The sequence below is a fragment of the Chiroxiphia lanceolata genome, chromosome 10, assembly GCF_009829145.1.
Source record: "Chiroxiphia lanceolata isolate bChiLan1 chromosome 10, bChiLan1.pri, whole genome shotgun sequence".
NCBI lineage: Eukaryota > Metazoa > Chordata > Aves > Passeriformes > Pipridae > Chiroxiphia > Chiroxiphia lanceolata.
The window spans coordinates 6739936-6750042 of NC_045646.1; the positions used below are offsets into that span (position 1 = coordinate 6739936).

General features: G+C 46.4%; 1 protein-coding gene across 5 annotated transcripts in view; it reads right to left on the minus strand.

The window, feature by feature from the left end:
- The window catches only part of TBL1XR1 (TBL1X receptor 1), a 110851-nt gene extending 106433 nt beyond the window's left edge, over positions 1–4418 (minus strand). For 3 of the 5 annotated variants that reach the window (XM_032697776.1, XM_032697777.1, XM_032697773.1), the window contains exon 1: positions 3835–4047. The gene's annotated coding sequence lies outside the window, so the exon portion shown is untranslated. Of the gene's footprint in view, positions 1–1629; positions 1712–3834 lie in introns of all 5 variants that reach the window. The other 2 variants (XM_032697774.1, XM_032697778.1) reach the window with 2 other exon arrangements.
- Positions 4419–10107: the final 5689 nt, after the last annotated feature.

The window sequence follows — 10107 nt, forward strand, 5'->3', positions numbered from 1 at the left end:
TGAGACGAATAAAGCAGTCTCCATCTACTCTGCTCGGGATCACTGGATGAACCTTTTTCTAGTAAAGTCACTCTTATTATTAAGTTACTTTATAGAAATTAAGACCATCTAATTTCATACTGCAGCACTTAGAAAACTGCACATGTTTGGGAATGGGTTAGCCAAAGCAATAGCAGGAACATAGAAATGGTTTCTTCATCACCTGTTAATTTGAAGCTACTACATTAATGCTGCAGTGAAACTCAAACACTGAAAAGAGCTGTCAATCATAGTTCCTAATGGCAAACTACTGACACCTCTCCACCTAACACAAACACTTAAATTTGTATTTAAAAATGAGTACGCAATGAGTATATTCTCACAGCAGTTACTTTTTGTAGGAGCCAAACATGCATAATTACAGTGTGCATGCACACACACTTTCACTTCTCTCCCAACCTGCAGCTACTTGCATGAGCTGATGTTTAGGGTATTAAATACAGCCATTATTACACCCTAAACCCTGTGTGCACGCACGCCCAAACACACGCACAGGGAGGATGGTCAGCACACAGAACGATATCACACCACTCCATATAAACAACACGAATTAGACTGTGAATGAGTCACACTTTGGTACGATACATTTCAGTATCACAATATCCCAGCACAGACACAGCAGCACACCCTGCCCTTGCACTCCTCTCCAAAGCAGGGACCAGACCACTTCATGACCTCCCTATTCCAGTTCAGAAGGGGAATGGCTGGCGGGAGGTTTGTGTCTGCCTCTTCTCCATTTGCCAGCACAGTGTCCTTGCCAGTAAGGTGTCAGAATTCACACAGGCACCACAATCCCCAGTGGCTGTAGGACTGGGGGGATGGAAGAGACAGGCAAAGCAAGCCAAAACTGGCGGGGGTTGGCTACTGCTTGGGACTCCCAACGTGCAGTGGAACAGGATTAGTAATGGAAAGGTGTCACACATGTCACTACTTCAGCCTTCTCGAAAACCCTTAACAGCCCTGTGATACCAAAACAGCATCAGTATAATGAAAGATTCACATCCTACTGCCCACCACTAATACAAAACACACCCAGCTTCTGGGAGCAACTTCACAGACAGCTGCAGAGCTTATTCAGCCGAATGAGACCACTGATGTTCACAAAGTTGTGTTTTTTACAGGACTTCCTGACTTCTGCACGATTACATCCTTGTAGGATGTGGGTCTTTACTGCCACTACAAAAAACTTTTAACAGCAAACACATTCTGACTAAAATGTGAAGTCCACGTTCAATTAAATTCCAGACTAAAATCAAGTTAGGTAAAATAACTCAGTTTGCTTTACATCATTCAGATCTGTTCTTCCTAACTAAAAACTATTATCTGAAAACAACATTAATCAGCAATTTTGACCATTTCCCCTAATCCATCCAGAGCCTCTTTATGCTTAGGGCTGTAGCACTTTTTAGCATCAAACTCTTTCATGATGGGAAAATGACTATGAAGTATTGCTGTTGGGTACTTAGCGCTTATACCCTGCCTTATAACTTCAAAGCATTACACAAACATCAATAATTACCATATATAGAGTAAAACTGAAAGAAGTATTCATATTAAAAAAAATTCACAGGAAAAAAAAATCTTAACTACCTGTTTGAAGAGGGGGAAAAAGCTTGAGCAACACAATCTCCTGTAATTATTGCATTCTTCACGCTACGCATACGCATTACGGCTGCACATATTCAAACAAACGTAAATAAATAAATAAATAAACTCTTGAACAATCTTAAAAATAAACATAAAGCCCAAAAGCCAAACACCAACTCTTTTCATACATATAAATTACATTTCCTACCCCTTTCCTCATGGAGTGAGAACCAAATGTTTTCCAGGTGTTCCCAATAACAGTTTAGAAGGCAGGCCACCAAGTTCTCAAGACACAGCACCAGAAGACAAATTCACCTTCCCTTAAGAAAACTTAAGGCAGCAACAGTGTACAAGCTGAGGTGATCTTAGGCAAATACTACAGTATGCTGCTGTTCCATTAGACCTCAGCCAAAAGCAAAGAGGAAAAATAGAAAAAAAACACTACAAGAAACCACAGAAAGCTTGTCATGATCATGTACTGGGCACCACCTGTGCCCTAAGCACCATCACCCGCGTGGACCTCTTACTTCTATGAATAAGGGGGAAAAAAGCCTTTCACATGCCCAACCACATGCCCACTTGCTTAAATACAGGGGCACACACAAGAGTTTGGAGGTTCAGTCCTCATTTGAAATATATTCCAAAAACCCTGCTAACATGTGTCCAAAGGAAGGCCCAAAACCCAGAATGAGCCTCACACACATCAGCCTTCAGGCTGCTCAGAGCAAGAAGAGGGCCCAAAACTGCCCAAAAGCTCAGGTACAACTCAAACCCTAAAGTTCAGTTTTGCAAAACGGTGCCCGCTCTGCCAAAGGGGCACAACTCCCGACAACCAAAAGGTAGAGACCACCAACACCAAAGAACCTCAGTTAATACATTCAACATGCTCAGACATTTATTTTTGTACCACAGGACAGCAAAGCAAGTCAGATAAGCCCAGAATAGAATACTGCTTTTTTTTTTTCACGCAACAAAGACTTGGTTCTCCTGATCATGCCTCCCATGCCTTAACAATAAGGAGTATGTTTTGTGATCCCCTCCCCCCATAAATCAGTTAGGAATTTGATTTACACAGACAGGAAAACGAGGAAGTTGAGCACACTGGAGAGTAGTAAAAACTTCACCAGCAAACTTCACTTTCCTACACAGCGACCTACAAACCAAACTTTCCTCCAGACTCACGTGTCATCTGCAGCAACCAGCCCCTGCCATAAAGCACAGACAAAGTTTTGCTGTTCTGGGGATAAAGACAAGCGAGGGGAGACTTTTATTCTGTCAAGCTTCCTTAAAAGGAAATTCGGTGATGAAAGATTAAATTCACCTGGAACAACACGATAGATTTTAACCCTTTCGAGGGTACAACAATAATAAGCCACATATTACAGGGTTTATATCCTCCACCAAGAAAATGTACATATTGCATCAACGTGTGAGCCCGTCTCATTGATGCAACACACAATTTACACCAGGGTTTCAGACAGGGATAAACCCGGGAACAGAAAGACGCTGTGAAGTGGGGAAAAAAGCTTATTTTATGCCCCAAACTGTGCCCGCTCGCTGCGACCGCGGGGTATTGCATGTTCCGCCCCGAACTTCGCAGGAAAACTGATCAATAACTTGGCTCGCGGCGGGGGGAGAAACATCGGGAATGGCCCGGGGGGCGTTGGGGGAGGGGTGTGTATCCCCTTCCAAGGAATGGCCGGGTCGGGATGGGGGAGAACTCCGAGCAGTGGGGGGAGGGGCAGGGCCTCCCCTCCCCCCTTTCCCCTCCCCCCCCATAAGTAAATATGCGGGAAGGGGGGGAGGGGAAGCCGCTCTTCCACACAAATCAGGCTAAAAATAGGCCTCTCGCCATGGCTCCCGTGTGCCATTCGCTGCCGAGTCCGGTGTCCCCCCCATCCACCCCATCCCCCGCTCCGTTAAACCCTTTTTTTCTTAAAAAAAAAAAAAAAAAATTTAAAAAAAATGAAGGCGGGTGGGGGAGGGGAAGCCAGCGGCGCGGAGTGGGGGAGGGGGGTAAATATATATATATATATTATACACACATATACGTATATATATGCACATATATCAAAAAACAGGGGGGTCACAGGGGCGTTCTGGTCCCATCCCCCTCCTGCCTCCACCGGCACAAACAGCGCGGCCGCCCCCCCATCCCCATCCCCGGCCCCCTCCCGCCCCCGGGGCTCGGAGCCCCCCGGTCCTTACCTTGCGAGCGGCTGCTCCCCCCTTTCCCAGGGAATGGAGGCACGAGGAATTCACCCTGGATTGTCTCTCCTCCTCCCGTGTGTTTTATACCGCCGCGTGTATATTATACGCGCACATCCCTGCGTGTGAGTGTGTGTGTGTGTGTACACGCGTATAGGTGTCGATAATATATATATATATATAAATATCTATATATATGTATTTTTAAGGTGTCCACACCAAGAGGAGGAGGAGAAAAAAAATACCAGGAGAGGGGGAAAAAAAAAAACAAACCCAAAAACAACAAAACCACCACACACACACACACAGGAGGAGGAAGGAAAAAAAATACCCAGCGCGTAGCGCTGTGATATTCAATTATATCCGAGCCAGGGGCCGGGGGAGGGGAGGGTGGGGAGGGCGAGGGGGGGCTGGAGATTAAGTCCCGAGGAAGGAGGGGAGAAAAAAAAAAAAAAGTAATATGTGTGTGTGTGTGTGATTGAGATTGAGGAGGGATCGGGGCGGAATGTGGGAGCTGTTACTGGGGGAAGGAGCCAAGCGGCGCGGAGCAGCCGGCGGCCCGCAGACACTCCGGGTGCCCGGCCGCGCCGAAATGGGCGCCGGGGAAGGGACGGGAAGGGAAGGGAAAGGGGAGGAAGGGAGGGAAGGAAGGAAGGGAGGAAGGGAAGGAGCGGAGCCGGGAGGCGAGGCCAAGGCGAGGAGGAGCGGGCCGGCCCGGCCACACAACCCCGCCGCCCTGGTAGCGCGGGGGTCGGGGCGGGGGACCCGCTCCCGGATCCCTTTCCTTTCCTGCTTCCCTCCCGCCCGCCCTTCGCCTCCGCTGCTGCTCCCGGGGAAGCGGCTGCGGGGAATGGGATGGGAGGGGAAGGGGAGGCCGCCCGGGCATGGCAGGCCCCGGGCCGTGGAGCTTTTCTAGGAAAGCCATTAAACTGCGCTGCCAACAGCGCTTATGTAAATGCAGGATGTAACATGGTGGTTTTTTCCTTCTCTCGCAGCCCGTCGCAGTTGGCGATGGCAGCTGGCACCGGGATCCAGCCCCGCTACCGCCTCTGCCCTCTAATTTCATTTAATGAAAATAATCCTCCACTGCAGCAGTGTAGTGTCCTACCTGGGTTCTGCTCGTTTTTAGAATTGAAATGCTGTTTGCCATCTGCATTGTTTGTTTTTGAAAGCGAGCTTTGTTAATCAAAAGCACATTCGTGACCAGGCAGCCCTTTCCATCTTAAAATGGTTTTGCAACAGCATTTCACGCTCTTGGGCGACAGTCCAGCACTCTCATGTCCGGTCATTGGCACCGTGCAGAGTCACAATGACCACAAACCATGCACGGATCCGATAGAAACATCTGATGTTATCCCTGCTCATTCCAAAGGCTCGCCATGGACCCTATCCCAGGTCTGGTGCTGCTCAAACACGGCCTCCACATCACCACAGTTCTGCAGAGCTTGATTTCACTGCTGGCAAAAGAGGATAAAGAGATGGGCCACGAATTCAGTGCTGCTTTTCCTTTTTTTTTTTTAATGGATATTGCTCAGCATTGTTGGAGAATTCTGGTCATAAGGCAGCAGTTCTGGAGTTAAGAGTGGATTTTACTTTCAGCCTAACGCCTAAGACATACTACAGGCAGATTTTACCTACCTGAGCATCATCTTAAAAACAGGTGGGACCCAACCACTCCACAAGGCCTTGGATGGGTGGGTGTCTGGGTGTAGGATCACCTCATAGTGCTCATTTCCCTCAGGGTCAAGCCCATGCATTTTTCCTTCTTTTATGAAGAAAAATATTAAAATACTCTGAGAAAACAGATTTTTTTGCACTGCAAAATCATACAATTCTGAGAAAACCCTGGGCCTTCAGACCATTTGTTGGAAGAGGTCAGAGTTATATGAGAAAACCAAAATCTCTCTAGGAAGTCAGGAAGCATATTTGTAATTGCAAATCCCTTGATGTCCAATATTTATTTCTGCAATGGTTTCAATGGCCCAAGTGGGCAACTTTCTCTTCTCAGTAATGGTGTGTAGATTATCTGCTTTAGGTATGTAAGAGGTGATAATTTTTGAAGACCGCAACCAGTCCAATTCCAAAATTTGACCACTTTGCTGAAAGTTGGGAAATTTAAATGGGGCAAAAAGAAGTGCAAAGAAACTCGTTAGCACAAAGAAACTCGTTAGTTTCTGCATTATTATCTCAGATCTGACCATGCTTCTAAAGGAGTTTAACCTCCTTGATACTATGATTTACTGAAAGAAGATAAGCAAAAACACTGGGTGGAGGAAGGGGAATGGGAATACACACGTAGCCTAAGGCAAAAGGAAAAGGAGCTCTTCTAGGGGAGTGGGGGACACCGGGGGCCTAAAGAAGGATATGGGAGGAGCTGTGAGAAAAGTCCATGAAACGGGAATGAGAGGTGTAACGTTCAGAAAGCTTGTGTGAGAAACGGGGGAGGGAAAATCCCTGGAGTGTGCGTTGTTTGGCCCTCAGGAACTACAAACACCGACTTCCCATCCATCTGCCGAGCAGCGACAACATGCTGAACTGAAGTCATCTGGCTGGAGGTTTCCGTGGTCTGGCGTTCTCCAAATGTTCAGTCACGGCTCCGGGGTGCCAGGCTCTCGTTTTTAACCTGCTGACGTGCTCGGCTGGGCAATTACCCGAGGAGACGTTCTGCTCTGCAGGATCTACAAAGTGCACTCTGACAGATTGATGCTTTAATAATTGTATCCCATCCGTTTTGTTCTGGTTTCCCTTTCTTCACGAAGGCGAACACCCCACAGGACTGCACAAAAGCCTTTTGCTCTCCACGATGAACTTTAGACTTTGTAGTTCTTGTTGCCCAAATGCGTAGCTGGGCTCAGAGCTACCAGAGGCCACTTCCAGAGCGTCTGGGAGGGAGATTCTCGCTCTCAGAGGTTTCCAAGAACGGATGTTGGGTAACACAGGGCAGTTGAGCAGGTTGTGGTTTACAGCAGATTGTTTGGTGAGCAAGCTGAGCTTGGGCAGTCGGCTTTGCCTTGAGCTGGGAGAGGCACTCTGAAACAATGACTGTTGTTAAGTTTCCTTTCCCAGAGTAATGGGAAAGACGGGGCAAAGTTCTGACTTTTGGATGTGTAATTGGAGCGGTTCTGAGGTCTTGGTTCATACCTGTGTTTGAATAAAAGCTTGCCTCCAAAGTGCTTCAGTGGCCCAGCTGTTCATGGCCCATGGCATCCCAGAGACTGGCAAGTCTTCTCACAGCCATATTTTTAAGACACATCCTTAAAATAGCTGAAATTACTTGTAACAGGGAGTGCTCAGCCTACCAAGCACATATAAGCAAATATTTGCAATAACTGGCCCAGTGTTTGCACAGCACCAAGCACATTGCCTGGACTCCATAAATAATAATACTTGGCACTCACAGAATGGTTTCCATTTTCAAAGCACTTTAGTCATAACCCTTGACACCTATATGGCCTTTTACATCTTTACAAGAATTAATTAATCCTCACAATGCCCTGTGAGGTAGGTATGCACTGCGATAATAACAATAACAACAATTAATAATTCATGCATTCTACTCAAAAATCACTTCAGGGATTAAAATGCATCTGTAATACTTGGGGTTTATTAACATTTTCCAGCAAATAATAAAACCCATGGTATTGTGTTAAATCTATATAATATCCTTCCATAAATCTTCTGCAGATCGAGGCGAGACTGAAGGCCCAGTGAGGCACCAGTACATCAGCGGGAAGTGTATGACTGACTCCAGGAAAGTTCAAGCCCAATCCACACGTAATCCAGGTGCCAGAATGGAACTTACCACGCATGGCAGTGCGTAAATAAATACCAGCGAAGCAGGAAGGCTCTTTGTTCATTTTTAGCTCTTGTTTATGCAGAGGACTCCCCCAGGTTGGGCATGCATGACCCCATCCTACACAAACACAGCACCAAGAAAGTGCAGGCACTTACTGGGTGAGAAAGGGCAGTGACTCAGCACCGTGTTGAGCAACAGGGACAGCGGGGAGGAGCCTGGACAGCACTAGGCAAACACTTTCCCTCAACACTTTCCCTTGTAAAAATTACCATAGTGCCTTTGATATGCAGGCAAGCCCCAGTTAAACCTGATATTTAAACCAGCGGGACTTAAACCCTGTTGACTTAAATAGAAGAACCATCAGGCTCCCACGGGGGAGCTCCCGGGCTTGGCAGGGTGGAGGAGGGACTTGGGTGCTGGAATCGGGCTCCCTGGATGGACGGTCCAATTCCCCGCAAAGATGCTTTTGTCAGTTTGCATCCCAAAGTGGATTAACGTAAACCACAAGGGCACTTTAATCCTAATGAACAAGTACACCCACACCCTAACAATTCCACCCTGACTTCCCTGTGGCTGCAAGCCGGAAGCGCTGAACAGTTAGGGCTGGTGGCCTTCATACTCTAAGACTTTATTTTTCCCTTTAATTTGAGGCAGATATCAACTTAAAAAAAAAACCAAAACCAAACCCAAACCAAAACCAACCCACACCTGTAAACTATTTGTCTTTGTATTGTCCTGAGAAAGGAAATGGAGATTTCACCAGTTTGAAAGCACTGATTTTATTCTTTTTGAGTCTGCTGACAATGACTGCAGAAGATGACATGCTGGAAAAGGGCTTCTTTCTGAGTATGGAGCATTTTTTGCCTGTACCCTAGTGTACAAATTCATCAGTAACTGAACAGTGCACATATATGGTAAAAAATGTCTAACATTAGTCATTAGCATACCTGTAGCACTAGTTTTTATCAGATGCTTTAAAGTATACACACAGAGATAAAGTTGTAGAACTCCATAAGGCAGGGAGGAGTCAATCCCAAAACAATCATCTCATTGATACACTTACCAGATCGATCTCAGAGGCTTCTGCTTCCCAGAATAAACAGCAAGAGCAGAGGCACAGCATGACCAGGTGAATAGTCCCTCATTCATAGGCAGCTGATGGACTGTGTGATCCAAAGCCATGAAGTGGCTCTTTCAGAAGTTTCAGGACACAAGTTATGCTGCTCAGAGCACGTTTTGCCCTACACTGGTGTTGAGGCACGAGAATCTGTCAGCATCTCCCTGGTGTACAGAGCTCCAACAGGGCACGAGCTGCTCGCCTCAGCCCTTCTGCACAGGGCCAATTTCACATTTCTGATTTTAAAATCTACCAGCAGGCCCCTAAAAAACAGAGATACTTACCAAACTGAGCCATTGGCCTTACTGTGTTATTGCTGCTGACTTCCCATCCAGAGGCCCAGCATTCCCTGAAGGCTTTTTAAGAGGAACATAAATGTGTGTGTGAACGTGTTGTACCAAGGAGAGCTTCGAGATCAGTGCCAGAGGAAAGGATTTTTAAAGGAAAAGTGGAAGAAACAGAGAAGAGCTGCCTGCTGCTTGAGCCCCTTCAAGCAAGGGCTCCTGTACGTTGACTTCCTGCAGGGAAGCAGCTGCTCCCACCTGGGCACATTGTCCTTTTTTGGAGAAGAAAACCAATGGGTTTGTTGCTGCTGCCCCTGGGCCTCTCTGCCCACAGAGGGCTGATACTGAGGGCAAAGGATGCCACTGTCCCTCCCCGGGCTCCCACAGTCGATCCTGGCACAAGAGGGAGGACAAAATAAAAGCTGAATATCATCCCTTGCGACCCAGAATCCGGCCCCAGGAGGATTGGTGGGTATTTCACACAAAAAGGGGAGAAAAATGAGCGAACAACACAGAAAGATGCTGACACAGACCTGACTCTGGGAAGTGGCACTGACTGACCTCAGCGGGTTTAGTTATCACAGGTGCAGCACTGTAGCTTTAGCATGAACTGGGGTTGTTGGAGGCATAGGAACACATTTATGTTTTGGCTTTAATCACTAAGGATTATTTTAATTTTTTCTTTTTTTTTTTTCTTTTTTTTTTTTTTTTTTAGTTGCATATGAAAATATCCACATTAAGATGGAAAGAAAATGTTACTTCTCAAACAGAAATACTGAAGGGGTCCCTGTTAACTCTGTGGTTATGGCAAAGCTCCCTTCACAGCAGGGTTGTAACTCAGATGTTACATCCTACACTGGCTGAGCAAATCCAAACCTGTTTTATTTTAACATGGTTACGAAAAAGGGTGTGTACCAGCTGCTCTCACACACCTCTGAAGTTTCAAGCAAGACATATCTGGCCCTCGTAGGAGATCAAACAGATTATCTCACAGGGCCAGGATGTGGTTGCAAAAAAATTCAGTCTTGTAAGCGTCATAGTGATTCATAATATAATCTACATTACTCGGTATAATT